Raw genomic sequence first — 18,237 nt, forward strand, 5'->3', positions numbered from 1 at the left:
TCTCCACCTGAATGGCCAAAGAGAAAGAGACTGACAATGTCAAGTGTCGGTAAGGACGTGATCCATCAGAACTCTCACTCTGGTCTGAATGGGAGGCCGAGAACAGCACCTGTCCTAGGAGAAACCAAGGAATATGTCGTACAGAATACACTGAAGTCATCTTGGAGCTTACATTTTAGTCAAAGAGAGTGATAATAAACAAAATAAGAAAAATATACAGTATGGGAGGAGGCAATAAATGCTTTACTAAAAAAAGCATATTAGTTTGACAAACATACCTCTTGTGGGGGACACGGGTAACAGGGAAGGTTATGTATGTGGGCAGATAGAGTGTATGTGGGAAATCTCTATGCCTGCCTCTCAATTTTGCTGTCAATCTAAAACTGCTCTGAAAAAAAAATCTTAAAAAAATGGAAGAAGAAGAGGGAATGCTGGGGTTAGGGAAGTGTGATTTTAAGATACTAACAAAGAAGACCTTCTTGAGATGACATGGTGCAGAAAGCAAAGGGAATGTGGGAGTGAGCTTGGGGATATGCTAAGGAAGAGTATTCTGGAAGAGAACAGAGTAAATAAAAAGACTCTGACATAGGACAAAGCCTGGTGTCTTCAAGGACTAGAGAAGAGGTCAGTGTTACTAAAGAGAATGAACGAACTGCATGATTAGTTTTATTTCCCTTATTTGTTTCATTGTTACAACAAGTATTTGTTAAACATAAATTGTGAACGGGTCTGCCAGGCAGGTACTAATGATACAGGGATAACAAACCCAATAGTTGTAGTTCAAGAAACTGCTTTAGAGCATTCAAGTCTCCAAAAAGCTTTTAGAAGAAGGTCCAAGTCCTTGGAGAAACCTAAAAGCAGTTCACATACTCACCCTGGCCTCTCCCCTCTCCAGGTTCATTAGTAGAACAAGGGGTCCACTCTGTTCCACTGATTCTAAGCTACCATTTCTTATTGTCTCACAGGTTTTTTTTTCTTAACCTTTACTAATGTTTGTCCAGTTGAAAAATCTCTTTTTATTACCAGAATTAAAAAAAAAAAAAAAATTAGCTCCAGTTAAAGGCTTGCATATATGGTGGTGGTGATGAGGGAGAAGAGGGCAAGCTGAAGAAGACAAAGCATAAGGGGACCCTGGAACCTCCCCCTACCCGTCACCACACACACTCCTGGTGGGACATTCTTTGAGGAATCTCGCAACTAAATATTAATACCTTGCTAGATGGGAAAATCACCTTAACTTGATAATGGCAAAACCTCTGGTATCTTGTAGGTATCTAGTGGGTTGGTCCTCTTTAGCATATGAAAGCCCTTTTGAAACCTCCCTTTTCCTTACTTCCCCCAACTCCCAAGTATACAATCAGCCACTCCTCAAAAAACCCCTGCAACAGCTCTTTCTGCCCCTGGGTCCTGTCACTGTGCTTTAATAAACCACCATTTTGCACCAAAGACGTCTCAAGAAATCTTGATCATTGGCTCCAGACCTCACCCCACTGAACCTCCCCTATATTCCAAAACCCCATCAGTGGCAAGAAGGGTAATGAGGTAAGACTTTGAGGAAAAAGTACATCCAGGCTTAATGGGAAACAGAGAGCCTCCTTCAGGAACAGTAACTGTTACTGTGTTAGTGCCTTTTGTTCTCCAGAAGCTTCTTTTGTCTCCTCTCTACTTCTGACAGTTTTCTCTGCTCACGCATAGTTTCTGATCCTACAGCACATTGGCTTACAAATGACTCTGGTTGGTTCCTTCTCTCCAGTTTACATCAGCCTCACCATGTGTCCTACTGGAGCAATAAACCCTCACCATGTAGACACCATCATGAATTTTTTGCTGACGTTCTTGGGAGACTATCTTCCCAATCTGCAGGTGACATGAGAGAAAGTCTGGCATACCTGGCAAAATGTGAGTATCCTGCACCCTCAATGTCTCCTCTATTTGGCTTATTGGAAGGAATGTGGTTATGAGGAGTCTGATACAGAGCCTGATCTGCATTCTGCTACTTATTTACATTGTAACTTTGACCCATCTATCTGATCTTGTTTCTACATATATAAAATGTAGAAAATGCACCATCCAAGGTTATAGTGAGAATTAAATAAGATTATAAAGTGCCTTGCATGGGGTCTGGCTCACAGTGAATACTGCTAAAATATGAAATCACTCTTTCTTTTAATCTACACATTTCAGCTCTAGTATTATCTGATCCTGTAAATCTGCTGGTATTTCTTCCCAACATCACACAGAATTATAAATTACTTCTTTCTGTGTGCCATTATAACACTTTTCACTGTTTATCTTAATGTGTTAATATATTAATAATATTTTATTAAATTACTACACTTTCTGTGGTTTTCTTCTCCACCATTGGGAAAATAACTTGAGGTCAGAACCATTTTCTCTTTCACCCCTATATCCTCACAGCCAACACGTTGCTTAGCATATCATAGAAATTCAACAAATACTTCTGCAATAAATATGTGAGTGGATGGAAATGAGTGCCGGTGGAATAAGGCCAGCCACCCTACAGGGTAATGCCACTGGTCACCGGTGAGGTTAACATTCTTTTCCTCCCCACTGTGAAAGGAAGCAACTCCAAAGACCAAGCCCGAGTCCCTGTTCACAAACAGAATACTTTCTATCAATGGCATCACATTCTACTTCAAAATATTTTCCTTCCAAATGGAAGCCCAGGAGGAAAAGAGGCCAAATAAAGAGCTCCTTAGGCTATAAAGAAGAAACGGAAACTTGGGAGTCATGAACTAAGCCCTATTTCAACTTCAGATGAAACACTAGTGAGACTTTCTGTGCTCATGAGGGAGAGTATTATAAAAAACTGGAAGCTCTGAAAATGTGAACATCATATTTTCATATTTAAAAAAATCTTTCAATCCTCTAGAGATTTCAGTGTTTGGGTTTTTTTTTTTAAGTATTTGCTGTATTCCTACTCCATCTAAATCTGCTAGTGTCCTACTTCAAACTAAAGAGATAAACATTGTATTTTCATGGGTGAAAACAGGAAAGCAATGAACACTGACCATCCTGAACTTGGGATTTCTCAACCAGCACTAGGGACGATTCAGGCTGGATAATTCTTTGTTGTGGGATCTACTCACTGGATGCTAGCAGCACCCTCAACCCCCGACTTGTGACGACAAAAGAATGACTCCAGACATTTCCAAGTATCTTCTGGAAGGCAAAATCACCCTCAATTAAGAACCACCTTATTAACCATTTGATAGACAATTATTTAGAACAACTGATCTTTCTTTTTCTCTGTCAACCAAATCATATTTTTTGTGCCAAAATAGTCTTAAGATGGCATCTAGTCTCTCATCTGATTTTCCAGGGAGATCACACCTACTGGTAATCTAACCCACACTGGCCAAGTTACTGAAGGACGTTTTATTTTAATCACCAAGGATTTTGGCAGAAGTAGTGTTTGAGAATGTGAGGGGGAAGGAGCTTGTAGCTAAAACCTTCAAGAAGTAAAGAGTTACAAAAGGCCAATAGATCATGGAGACAAGCAAGGTTTGTGGGTGGTGCTGTTTAATGACATGAGATTGACAGTTGGTATGTTCATGAGAAAAGGGACAGGAGAATAATGTGGATAAGGAAGTAAGGAGCCCCCACCTCTAGGTCCAAAGTAAGAGGGGTATGGGAGAGAACATATCTACCACTGGAGAGGGCCAGTAGAGAAGCTACACTGAGAAGAGAGACAGGTTTATGTTAGAGAAAGAAAATGAAGAAGATGTTGGGAAGAGGATATGGGAGATTTTGCTAATGATTGGTCCTGAGATCCAGGGAGTAGAGTGAAGGGATTCAGAAGACAGGTAAGTAAATGTGGAAGACAGTGTCTGAGAGAGGAATGTACTGAACCATTTGGGAGTTATAGTCTGGAGGACAGTGCGTGACTAGGGAATCCTGGGCTTCCTGTGGTGACATATGTAAATGTTAGAAAAACCATGGCAAGTCTGATGGTCACCAAGCGGATAGATGTAAGAGTCTGGCCAGGAGGACACTCAAGTCCTATGGATCCATTTGAACCTCAGCTAGTGAAAGCAGAGAAGCTGGGGGAGCGGCAACTTATGGGATCCTTACTGATATCTACAGACAACATCGACATTAATTTCAGTCCCTTGGCCACTTCTCTTCCAGTAACATTGTCTTCCACTCCACTTCAGGCAGTGCTGCCCATGGGCACATCCTATTACCATATAATCATCACTACTTGAAACCCCTCTGCAGACTCAATTTCCAGCGTCAGAGCCTTTCACCACCACGTCCTGCTTAGCCCACTCCCTCCAGTTCTCCAATTCCAGCAATTCTTCAACACAACGTAGAAGCTAAAGTCCATTTATCCCATCAACTTTTCACTGTCGTTTATGCCTCACTCCCCTTTCCTTTCACAACTTGCTAAATTGCTGTCATTATCAGGATAATCCCTCCTTGTTTATACCCTCCACTCTTTCCCGCTCCTTCACTTCGTTGCACACACTTTTGTAAACCAAACCCAAAGCTGAATTCACTTGATAAGCTAGCTGGTGCCGACTGTATGTCTATCCCACATGTTCTCCAATGCAGGTGACTATTTCACACTGCCTTTTCTCCCACACTCCGACACCTCTTCTCCCTTGTCATATTCAGCTGATGACCTTCCTTTTAATTTCACTGTGAACACAGAAATAATCAAGAGAAGTTTCCTCCCCATTCCTACAGTACATTTCCCTCCTGCCTGTATCCACATCCACAGAATCAGATCCCCCTTCTCTCTGTATGGGTATCAGTGGTTCTACTAAGTACCACACCTAGTGCTTGAGCAGCAGACCACAGCCCTTCCTTCACTCAAGGGTACTGCCCCAGTGATTCACTGGATCTTTGCTATCAGCCAACAAACATACTTTTGTTATCTGTATCTTTTTTTTTTTTTTTAAGATTTTATTTACTTATCCGACAGAGAGAGAGATCACAAGTAGGCAGAGAGGCAGGCAGCCGGGGCGGGTGGGGGTGGGAAGCAGGCTCCCCACTGAGCAGAAAGCCCAATGCGGGGCTTGATTCCAGGGTCCTGAGATCATGACCTGAGCTGAAGGCAGAGGCTTAACTCACTGAGCCACCCAGGCGCCCCTTGTTATCTGTATCTTTAAAAAAATGTCTCTTTGATTTCACTTTCTTCTCTTCTTTCTATAGCAAAGATCCTTGGAAAACCTTTCTGTACTTTGTTACCAATTTTTCAACTCTCATTCTATCTTTTTTTTTTTTTTTAAGATTTTATTTATTTATTTGACAGAGAGAGATCACAAGCAGGCAGAGAGACAGGCAGAGAGAGAGGAGGAAGCAGGCTCCCCGCGGAGCAGAGAGCCCGATGCGGGGCTCGATCCCAGGACTCCGAGATAATGACCGGAGCCGAAGGCAGCGGCCTAACCCACTGAGCCACCCAGGCGCCCCAACTCTCATTCTATCTTAAAGCCATTCTAATCTTGTGTTCTTTTATAACACTCCACTAAAACCCCTTTGATCAAGCTCACCAGTGACCTCTAGAGTGCTAAATCCAAGAGTTCTCTCATTCTAGCTGTAGCATTTGACATGGTTGATTATTTCCTGTTCCCTATTCCTGAGACACTTGCTTCATGGGTCTGCCAGAGCTCTCTTCTGGATTTTTCTGTCCCTCAGCTACTCCGCCTCAATCCCTTGCACTGGTTCCTTCTAATTCATCACTTGTTAAGGTCAGCATGTGATTGGGCTTAGTGCTTGGACTTCTACTTTTCCCAATGTATATCCATTTCCTTGGTGACCTCATGATATCATGGCTTTAGGTGCAATCCGTATGCTGATAATTCTGAAATTTACTCAAATCTAGATTCTCCAATCTGGTTGTGTTCTCATGTGGCACAGAGAGAGGAAGCAAGCACTCTTGTCTCTTCTGTTTAAGAGCACTAACACACTGAGCTCCACTCCCATGACCTAATTACCTACCAAAGGCATCATCACCAAAAACCATCATACTGGGGATTAGGGTTTCAACATGTGGATTTCAAACATTCAGTCCATAGCAAAACTACCTCAGCTCTTAGCACTCCTCTGTTGAACCACCTCTCCCATTCCTCAACAGATTTCAAATGGACTGTGAGAAAAAGCCTAAATTCATAGGAAGGCCTGAGAATCTTAGACAACTTGCTCCCTTTTACCTCTCTCCTCTTACATACTGTTATTCTCTACTATACTCATCTCTAAGCACAAAATTTCCTTAAACTTTCCAGGCAACCATCTCTAGACTTACTATTCCTTCTGATTGTTCATTGTTTTCCAAATAACTGTAAGTCCCTCACTTTCTTTGGGCCAATTTTATCACCTCAAGCCACCTCTGACCACACTAACGCAAACTTCCCCTTCTTAAAAACAATCCTTGTTTGTTTTCCTCTGCTTTGTCTCTTTATCACTTGTCCCAATGGGACATTTTATAAATTCATTTATTTGACTGGTTTTATTTGCTTTCCCTTCCAGAAATTAAATTAAATAATATTGGCCTCTAATGTACATTTTATGTAGGTTTAGCTTGGTTTAATATTTTCATCAGTAACAGAAAGCAGCCTAAAAGGAAAAGCTATCATTGCTGGCAAAACTAAGAAAAAAAACCCCACCCACTCATGTTGCCAAGGTTTTAAATTTGCCATCAGTGATCAGAGTTCCAAGTTCTACTTAAAAATGCCATTTTGCATGTCATCATTTACAGAAGTCTTATGAAATAAGTGATTTATTCTGTCAGTTTTCGAATAGTATGGTAAAGTTAAATGCAGAAAGAAATCATGAGGAAGAAAAACATTTGAAGATGTAGGCTAATAAAAAAGATGAGTTTTTCAGCTAAAGTTTTAAATAAAGCAAAGTAGAAATATGAAGAAACAAAAAAAGAGGGAAAGAAATATGCTGTGTGTGAACTTTGTAAAAATAAAACAAGTTGTAGATCTGAGAAGCCATAAAGACAGTAGAGACTGGAAGAAGTTTAGTCTAGTTCAAATCATTGCTTTAATTACTTAAAGACAAATAGAAAAAAACTGGTAACTGGACACAAACATCTGATAGGAGGACTTACAGTTTGGCAGTAGACTTTCTTCATGTATATAAACATATAAAATATATACATGTAATCCTATATAAGGGGAAGCTAAAAAATGATAGTTTAGTGTTTTTATTATATCTTCCTATACTTTATATTAAAAAATATACTCTGAGTGCTATAAAAGAGGAGATCAGATGAATGTGCTAGGTTTAAAATACACACTGAGACTCATAACAAAACTTTTTAAATGTAATGATAATGAATGAGATCATCAAGAACATTAGGGGAGTTAAGAGCAAGGATCCAGAGGTGCCTGGATGGCTCAGTCTGTTAAGTGTCCAACCCTTGATTTTGGCTCAGGTCACGGTCTCAGTATCGTGAGGATCAATCCCCATGTTGGACTCCATGCTCAGCGTGGAACCTGCTTAAGATTCTCTCTCTCCCTTTTCCTCTGCCCCTACCCTAACTCATGTGTATCCTCTTCTTCTAAAATAGATTAAATCTTAAAATAATAATGATAATGATAATGATAATGATAAGGAATAATGATCCAAAGACCAAAACTTCTGATCCTTGAGGCTGGGAGAGAGGAGATACTGGCAATGTGAACTGAAAATGTCTACCCTGAGTGATAAGAAGCCTGGAGAATTGTGTTTTGGCAGGCAAAGAAGGCTTGTTTTGTTTTGCTGCTTGAGATTAGAAATCAACCATGTGAAATATTGCTCTTAGTTCATGGAAGATGAACATGGAGAATTTATACTTGTATTTAGCAAAGTAGAGATATTTTTGTAACTGTGATAATAGCGAATCTGATAAAGGCAGATTAGAGTGGGATTCAAGAGAATATCAAGGAGAGATATTGGAGAAAGTAAGGAATATGACTGCATGGTGGAGAAGAGAGATGTCATTGTAGATGAGTAAGAAGTAACTGTCAAGAGGTTTTTTTTTAAAAATGGGAATATTAAAAGCAGGTTTCTAAGCTGATGAAAAAGATAGAGGAATGAAAAATTGTTGATGCAGGAAATTAAAAGAATTTCTGGGGCAATGTTTATGAATAGAAAAGAAAGTGATGTCCAGAGTTTGGAATGTGTAACAGGAGAGAAGTCAGAGACCTTGGGTATAGAAACAAGCAATTTAGTAGATATAATGGTGGGAATTTATGGACATTTTCCTAATGATTTTCTTGATTCTCCTCCAAGAAGATATAGTTTGTCAGAGCTTAAGAAACCCATTAGTTGACTCTTATAACTTCATGATGATGCATTCTGTCATATTTATGTGCCTTTATATGAGCTTTTATATTTTCTATATAAATATGACAATACCTTCAGCATGGGAACATCTTTAACTGATCATTTTCTCTTTCTCTTCAGTTACCTGGATCACAGAACTTAAAACACAGAATGTGTTCTTCTGCATTACATTGCCTGTGTATTCCATTGCAGAATATAAATAATAACATCTTTTGAAATCCCTATTATATAATAAATGGAGACCTGTCTTTGGGGGAGCATCAAACATTGGTCTCTAAAAGACTATTATTTAAGGAAGATGTACATGAGACACAATGGTCTGCTCAACTAGCTGGCCCACGATAGACCTGAATCTAAGGGGCCAAAATAATCAAGTTTCAAAAATAGTGACTTCACTTCTGGCCAAGATAGAGTAACCAGGACTGGATTTACCCTTCCAACTGACACAACTAAATGAACTGAACAAAGTAGGAAAATCAAAGGCTTGGACATAAGACCAAAAAGGCAGTGATTTTGGGAGAGGAGAAGTAAAGGAGATGAATCCTCTAACTGCTCCAGCTTAATGTCCCAAGTTTGTTTTTATGTTTAGTTACAGGAGGACAGGGAGGAAAACCAAGGTAGACCTGGACACAGCACCAGAATTATGGACAGAGAAGTATGAAGAAGCCAACAGCAGCCTGCTCAGGGCAGAGTATTGGAAATGAGGAAGGCATGGAGAGGAATCACTCCAGAGATAGACACAGGGTCCTCCCAACAATCTCAGGTGAGAACTTACAAGCACAATTTTGTGGAGAAAACTTCTAAGGCCCAGGAAAGACCAATCTGAGGGAAATTTAGAAAATAATGTTTCAAACATCCCAGACATTCAAGAAACCAGAGGAAAACACTGAGTAGAAACAGCAAATATATTTTAAAATGAAGCAAACCAAACTTTTGGAAATAAAAACTATCATGTCTCAATTGAAAAATACAGTGGATGAAATTGACAGCAGATTGAACACTGCAAAAGAAACACTTAGTGGACTTGAGGACGTAGCAATAAAAAGTGCCCAAATGAAACACAGAGAAGAAAAAAACTGAAGAGAAATTAAAAGAGAATCAGTAAGTCATGTAGAAAGTTCAGGCAGCCTAATATGTGTAATTGAAGACAAAATTTGGGGTGTTTTGGGGTGCATTTGGGGTGCCTGGGTGGCTCAGTTGGTTAATGTCTGCCTTCAGCTCAGGTCATGATCTCAGAGTCCTGGGATCAAGCCCTGCATTAGGCTCCCTGCTTAGCTAGGAGACTGCTCCTCCCTCTGCTCCCTGCTTGTACTCTATCTATCTCTGTCACTATCTGTCTCTCTCTCTCTCTCTCTCTCTCTCTCATAAATAAATAAATAAATAAATAAATAAATAAAATCTTTTAAAAAATTGTATAATGTATTTAAATAGGACTAAAACTTTTCCAAATTTTAAACCCAACAGGTCTATGAATCACAGCAAACCTATTAGAATGGCTGAAACGATAAAGGATATCTATTACAAGCATTAGTAGGATGTGGAGGAACAGGAACTCTTTTACAATGCTGATGGAAATAAATGTAGTACCTCCACTGTGGAAAACAATTTGGGAGTTTCTTAATATTAATGTGAAACACACAATATTTATCCTAGGTATTTATCCAAAAGGAATGAACACTCATATGCTCAAATAAAAGCACAGGAGTATCCACAGCAATTTATTTGTAATAGCCCCAGTGTCCATCATGAGTGAATGAATTTTGGAATATCTGTAAAAAGAAATTGTTTTGGTCTATCTATAAAATGGAATAATACTTGGCAACAACAAGGAATGAAGTATTAATACATGGAACAACTATGCTGTGTCTCAATATATTTTTACCACATAAAAGTAGATAGACAAAATAGAGTACATATTTGGGATTCCATTATATAGAATCACAGAAAGTGCAAACTAATTTACAGAAATTAATCTGATCTCAGTGGTTAAATCAACCACTGATCTCAGTGGTTGCCTTGAAATCAGAAAAATGGATGGTTAACAGTAATGAGGGATTAAAAACCACCTTGAGGAGCCTTTTGGTGGTGATGGGTATCTTCATTTCCATGACTATTGTAAAGTTACATGGGTATATCACATGTCAAAATTTATCAAATGGCATAGTACCCTGTATGTTCATTATATCTCAATAAAGCTATCAAAAGAAATTAACATAACATTCCAACAGCACATTTTCTTTCACATGCAAACACACACACACACACACATACACACATACGATGCATCCATGTATCCATACCCGAATAACAACATACAGAGCAAAAATAAGGAGGCTTGAATCACCTCTTCTATTACTCACTATGTGTTCACTGTCCACCTACCTTGAGCTAAAAGCTGTGCTATATATGTTTAATATGAATCAGATGTAATTATATGACTGCAGTACACAGTCATATTGCCACTCCTGTAACTTTTTCCTCTTAAGGGTTACTTTAAACTAACCACAAGTTCTTTGTAAATAGGGACCATCTGGGAGCTGAGATTATGTCAATCTAATTTGTTGCTGTATCTCAAGATTTCTCAGCTTCAGTACTTTTATTCCTTGGAGCTGAGGAATTCTTTGTTATAGAGAGCGGTCCTCGGCACTGTAGGATGTCCGGCAGCACCCTTGGTTAAACACACTCACATGAGCTAGCATTCCTCCCCACCCCAGCCGAGACACCCAAACACCTATCTAGATATTACCAAGTGTGCCCTGGAGACAAGACTGCTCCTAAGTGAAAACCATCACTCTAGTTCTAGTCCATAGCACAATGATGGCAACATAGGTGCTCAGTATATGTTTTTTTCAATGGATAAAAGATTTCATTTGTACAGACTTCATCAATCTCATTAGTAATGAAAAAATATCTATTTAAACAATATTTTCCTTATATATTTTTTAAAAAGAGACGACGAAGAAGAAAGTACACAAGGTTAGAAATGGTCAATGCATAGATACTTGCAATGTAGATTGGTAGAATCCTTATGGGAAGTAATTTGGTAATGCAATTGACCCATTTATATGTCTCCTAGGAAAATAAAAATCTTCAAAACTTTATATATATGCACATTTATATATAAGTACTATTCATTTCAATAAAAACAATTGAGAAATCCTACAGAAAAAGGAAATCACTAAATGAAGCTTTTTAATACTTATTTCATATCTTAAAATGAAATCATTATGTAATTTTTTTGCACTTATGTTAATATGGTTTTTAATAAAATGGAGACATGATTTTGAGATGAGGTTAACTGAAAATTTAAAGTACGCTTGTAACTAATGTAAACTACGTGGGGGGACATTTTGAGTAGCGATGGTTTCAAATATCTAAAAATCACATTGGAAGAAACACTTTAACTGTGGATGCCCTAAGTAATTAATTGGTTTAGTAGGTTATTCTTAAAATATCACTGGTAAATATGTTTGGGGAAACTATTATGTTAGGAATTTAGTTTTTCCTCTTTGAAATAGATAGCTTATCCAACTGAATTAAAGGAGATTTTTGTTTTTATCCAAATGACTCCATAAGAGACTATATTTTGCTCTAAAATTCTACTGTAAATATTAACTGATACATCATTTCTAACAACATCAAAGAACAGAACAGGGGAAAAGAGGAAATACCGACAGATCCATTTCCCTGGCTCTTAGATAAATTTTAGATTTTAAATGTCACTGATAATATTAGCAAGGAGCTAAGAAACATATAAAAATCAATAAAAAAAGCTACAGAGTATTTCTAAAATATGCAAAGTTTCTGAAAAGTTAATTATTCATTAGGCTACAATATGATACATCAAAGGGTTGAATTAAAACTGGGTATTTAATAGCTGTACTATGGACTCATATCAACTTTAAAGGTCAAATTATTCCCTCTAATCTTCATGACGCACAGTGAAGACTGTTTTAACACAGAATATGCTGGTATATGGTAGCAAAAAAGGTCCTTTTCACTCTGTGCAAAGATAAGAATTATATGTTATGAAACACAGAAATAAAATTCTGAACTTCTAAATTCTAAAATAAGTTTTTTTAAATTTTATAATCAATCATCTTTTATTATGCACGTACTCTGTACTTAGGCTGTATGAGGCTCTGTGGATGTCAAGGGGTAGGAGAGAGAGCCCAAGCCTGGGAGAAAGACAAAGATATAAATAATTTAATCATAGACTCCACCACAAGCATACACACATGGGATGGTAGGGAGACATGTACTCAAAGCTGGAAGTTAGGAGGGGAGAGGTCAGGAAACACACTTCCAGAGCTGAAGATAACTGAAGGGAGTTTACAAGGAATAGTGGGATGCAGCAAGGTCAAGAAGGAGGAAGGGCAGGAAACTCAGGAAGAAGAAACCATCTGAGCCAAGGAAGCAAGGATGGCGAGTGCGGTATCATGGCACATTTTAGGCTTTGAAAATAGTCCGAAGAAAACGGTCTTTAGTAGCAGTCGCATTATTATCATTCATTTTGGTGTTTAGAGGCTGGGCCAAGAACTGGCTTCACGAACATGTAATACTGTGCACTCTCATTAAGCCCACATTTAGAAAGACCCTATGTTTGGTTTAACGCTTTTCTATCCTCATCTTGAAATTCTGAATACTTCAACAAGTTGCCTGTATTTCCACTGCGTGGTTGGCCCCACAAATGCTGTGCCACTTACAGCTGGAACGCAAGTTAGCCTGAGCAAGGGTGAGGGCCACAAGAGCCCAGCTTGGAACATGGCTCCAGGAGCATGGTTTAGAATTTGAGTTTTCCGCAGAAACCCACAGGTGCTAATAAAAAGGATAACTTAAGATGTGGGTGAACATAATCACAAATTATGTTCCTATAATCATAAAAACATAAATTGTATATTTTGGAGCACAAGTACTGACCGAAGTATAGAGGACGAATTGAATGTGGGCAAGCCTGAAGGTAGGGAGGTAATGAGGAAGCAACCACAGTGGTTCAGAAAGGAATGATTACTACATGAAATCATGCAGTGGCAACAGAAAAAAAAAGGAAATAAAAAATTTCCAGAAATATTTAGGTGGTATAATCAAAAGCCTTGTTGACCAAGCAGTATAAATGAGAGAAGAGTTAGAAATTATTCTATACCATGCCGTTCACCAAAACAAAATATTCACGAAGAGGCAGACTTTGGGAAAAGACAATGTCCTTTATACTGTTGGAATCCAGCTACACTCACAATATAGGAGTGAGATGCTCCTGCCTACATGATGTGGTCTCAGAAGCTCCGAATGCTCCAGCTCCGGTCTGTGGCCACAGGGATGGTTGATGGCGGGTGTCATTATTAACCATTGTCCTTTGGGTGAAAGCATTGGGTAAAGAAGGCCTCCGGCAAAAGTGCAGATATGTTACCTGACAGTGATCATCATCAACTTCTCATTACTGTTGGAAGCTGATTGCGGCAGGGTGGGGGGGTGACTAGATGTGGGGAGCAGCCATAAGCATGATTCTGTTGTATGGTGGGATGGGTACTTAGAACTGGAAAGAAAAAATCTAAAAGAGAAGCAAATGAAAGACTAATCTGCGTGATAATGTGACTCTTCATAAGATAGGTTTTTGCAGAACATGGTACAAGGACCATTTCAATTTGCTTACTAAATTATCCACTAGTCTAACTAATTATCCACTAGTCACAACACAACCAAGAACTTTAATATCTTTGTCCTTCCTTTAGGAAGCATGTATCTTAGTTTAGAGTCTACCATAAAAACCATAAGTATTTGGCTATTCTGAACAGTACAGTATGAAGGAACACCAATGAAAAAAATCTTAACTGTAGATGGAACTGAATTAGGAATGTGGAAGAGTTAAAGAATTTACAGAGGCATTTTGTCCATAAACATGTTTACCATCTATGCATTCTGAACCTTATACGCACAAACACACCCACATTCATCACAAGTCCCCTCCTTTAGAGACTATCATGGAGAAATCTCCAAAAAAATAGAATAAAAAAGAGCATGACTGAAAAAAAGGTGAGAAAAAAATAGAAAAAATTTAAGATCGATTTTACGGTTTCTAAAAGGGAAGATAAGACTTCCAGAAAGATAGAATAGCTATCTAAAGGGAGCAAATTACCAAATAATACATTAGGACAGATTACTACAACTGAAAAATCAAAGTTTCCAGATTGAAAGTACCCTTCAGTTGTCTGGCAAAATGGATGAGAAAAACACACAAAACATACATCATCATGAAATTTGAGAACACTGTGGACAAAGAGAAGATCCTAAAATCTGAAACACAGAAATATACATGAGAGAGGACGAGAGAGGTAGGGGAGGGAGTGAGGGAGGAATTATGTCCAAAGTGTCTAGAATTAAAATGCTTTCAAATTTATAATTGTAAATGTGGAAGCTACATTAATATGGTTCAGTGCTTTCGAACTTTTGAGGAAAAATTATTTCAACACAGAATTCTATATATAGCCAAAGTAATCAAGAGTTAGGTTGGAGGAACCATAGTTTCTGTCACAAAAGCTCTTTACAACTAATCATGCATGCGTTTTTGCGGAGCTATATGGGAGAACACAAAGAGAAAGGAAGATACTAAATTATGCAGTGGAGAGAAGGAAAGAGAAACCCCAAGAAGATGGTGAAGAGATGTCCAAACTTTACAGAGTTGCCACATTTCTGGAAAACAGCCTTTCTAGATTGTACTCAGAGAGATAAGACTCCAGAGGAATGTTTCAAAGAAAAAGATGAGATGGATACATTATTCAATATCTTCAAGCATAACAGTGAGATTTGTATCAACGGCAGAGAAATTGTTGATAAGCTGATGATAAGCATTCAGAAAACACAGCAACTAAGAATCAACCAATTATTAGCTCCATGGAAAAGAAAAGATTATGCAAGAAAACAGATGTACCCTGTGTGGCTTAGTTGTCCTTAATCTTTCCATTGTTATAATAATGTACATGCTGAGGAGTTTTACACTAAAACTTATAAGCATATAAACTATCTTCGAAACATGGAGAAGAGAGGGAAAGTGTAAATGGACAGAGAAGGAAGCTCCCATAGTGGGAGGCCAGTAAGAATGAATGAAAATAAAAATAGAAAGTAAAATGGAAGGGTACAAATTTTGTATGGGACAGTATAGATGTACATATCCTAAGAGGCAGCCACAGCAGCTGACAGCCGGTACCTCTGGGAAGCAGAGATAAGACTGAAGAGAGGTAAGGACAGTCTGTTTTTAAAATGATACTACTAAATTAATGGATAGAAACTAAAATTTTAAAGTGAGGAGTTGATGGGACAGTTATGGGTGTGGCTTCCCTGCCGACGGAACAGTACGAACAGAGGAAAAAGTGTGACAGTAAATGGTATTGTTAGTCACAGTCATGTGTGACCCAAATAAAGGGCCAGACAGGGAAAACAAGTAGTCAAACATGATGCTGAAGACAGAGGTTGAGACCAGATCACTGAGACATGTGAATACTGTCTGACAGAGTTTGGACTTCTACTCATGGCTGTGATGGCCTCTCTGTTCTGCGTCACCCTTCTCTTAGGACCGTCCGCCAGCCTCCCCAGGAGAAGACTCCAAGAAGCATGTTTCTGCCAGTTCACCCTGGAACCATAGCTGACCACTGAAGGGTGGATTTGCTGATCCTTTTTTGGGCAAATGATGCTTCTTAAGATTTCAGAATGTTAAATTTAGAAATGGAGGGGTAAGAAGGATTGGTAACTGCCTAACATTACTTGGAATATTTAGAGGAAAGGTCTACAGACTCATTAAACTCCCACAGATGCTTTGATTCCTGTTTTCCCCCAGCCTGCTCTCAAGTTTTTATACAGAAGTACTCCATCAATATATTTATTTTGTATTTTAGCTCTCAAAGTCTGTTTCTCTTATTTATGTCCTAACTAATGCACAGGCAAATGAAAACGTGGTTTTTCATACTAAAACATAAATACTAAACATAACTGAACATACTCTTCCTTTCAGTGATATCAGTTCCTTAGAATGCTCATAGCCCCTTTAAATGAGCTCCCTCTCACCAGGTGTATCCAAGTTGAAACAGGATGACCTCTTGGCAGGAATCCTGGAGAGGGTTATTCAGGATCTCCAGGCATCCTTCAGTGTCTGAATAGATTCAGAGCCTCACTCACACCCTAAAAAACCAACAACCTGCTGCAATGTTTCCTAAGACTAACCCTGAGTTAAGAATCTCTTCTTCTCACGGTGGGTGCAAAGTCCATTACTTTCATACTTTTCACGGGTCCATTGCTCAGGGACTGTGGTACATCTATATATTTCAAAGGTTTAGGGCTTCCCACATCTACTCCCTCTTCGAAGAGAAATAGCTCCACCTAGGGCATGGCTGAAGGGATAGTGACTAAATTTTGTCCCAGAATATATTGGCCCCTTAGTCACAGACTGTCAGACAAAGTTGGACACTTGACCCAAGCACAGTAAGCCAACTGGCAAGCCAACAAATCACTGTACAGTCTATGATTTTAAACCCATGGCTTGGTATGAAAGGTATACTGAGGCAATCACTTTCCTCTCTAGGAATTACTGCATTGAAAATATCAGAGAGATGACAAAATTTGTCTACAGGGATCCCATGAGGAAGGTCCAGGCTAGAATGGTCATGATAAGGCAAAGTTGAAATTGTGAAGAATCAGAATGTTTGCAAGTGCAAAAAGTGCTGATTCACAGAGAGAGGTGCCTAAAGTGGATTGACAGAGTCAAGTAAAGAAGCTCAAAGAGGACGCTGTGGTAACCAAGTGGATAGCCGGTCCCTAGAGCTGCCTTACTCCCTGCTAATGTTCATTTCCTAGTTCATTGGTATTTGTAGAGTAAGTATCCTTTCCTTGACTTAGTGTGAGAATATGTTTGTTCATTGCAGACAAATGAGCCATCAACTTTAAGCAACCAAAGACCCTATTAAGTTTTAATGTAACCTACAGTCATTTGTTTACATTCAGGCAGCGGGCAAGGTTAGTAGTACAGTGGGGCAGGGATGATGAATAGAGCTTTGCTTGTTTGGAGTTAAGGATGCATTTAATAGAAAAGTTAACAAAGTTTTACATAATAGTAGGTTGTTAAAAGCAATGAGCTAAAACAGTCAGGGCCAGTTTTCTTAAATCAGCCCATTTCAGGAAAGATAGTCAAGGAGGTGAACTCCTGAATCAATGAAAATAATTGAGAAAATGGGATTCCACTGGACAGAGTAAAAAATAAATAGTAATGAGGAACATTACAAATGGATTTTTAAAAAAGGAGCATGAATAAATTAAATTAACCAATATTTTTGTTTGGGAATGGGTAAGTCACACTAAAATTAGAAGTCTGAAGTCTGGATTTGTGTAAATAAAATAAATGTTTTCAAAATCTGTAGTTTTCAATACTTAACAACTGAGTTATATCAAGAATGGACTTGTTTTGGACATTTCATCAATGACTTGTTTGTGGAACACCAAGAGACAAAGACTCAGGCAAGATCTAGCTATGTTTTAGAAGGGGAGAACAAGACACACTTGAGCAGAACGTCTTAGGGTGGTTCAGCCACAAGACTGGCTCATTGCTGGGTTGGTAGCCACTGAGCTACGTGGGTTTGCATGAGAGAACAGGATCTGACGCTTAGGAGACACTAGGTAAGGGACCCCAAGACAATGGTACCAAACCATCTTTCTACTCTTACGTCTACCCAGTCCCTACTCCAGCGTTTGTCAGTCTGTGAACTGCAGAATTTCATTGGCTGTTCAGTGCTTTTCACTTGTTCTTCTTATGGTCGGGCATTCTACCTGCTTTAATTTTTTCCCCAAAGCCAATACCAAGTCCCACCTCTTTTAGAATGCCTCTCTGGCATAGCCCCTTTCCTGGGATAAAAAGAAATCTGTCCATTTCTAAGTTTTTCAGAACTCACTGTTCTT

Source organism: Enhydra lutris, unplaced genomic scaffold (assembly GCF_002288905.1).
Source record: "Enhydra lutris kenyoni isolate GAN:26980312 unplaced genomic scaffold, ASM228890v2 scaffoldscaffold34, whole genome shotgun sequence".
Lineage (NCBI taxonomy): Eukaryota > Metazoa > Chordata > Mammalia > Carnivora > Mustelidae > Enhydra > Enhydra lutris.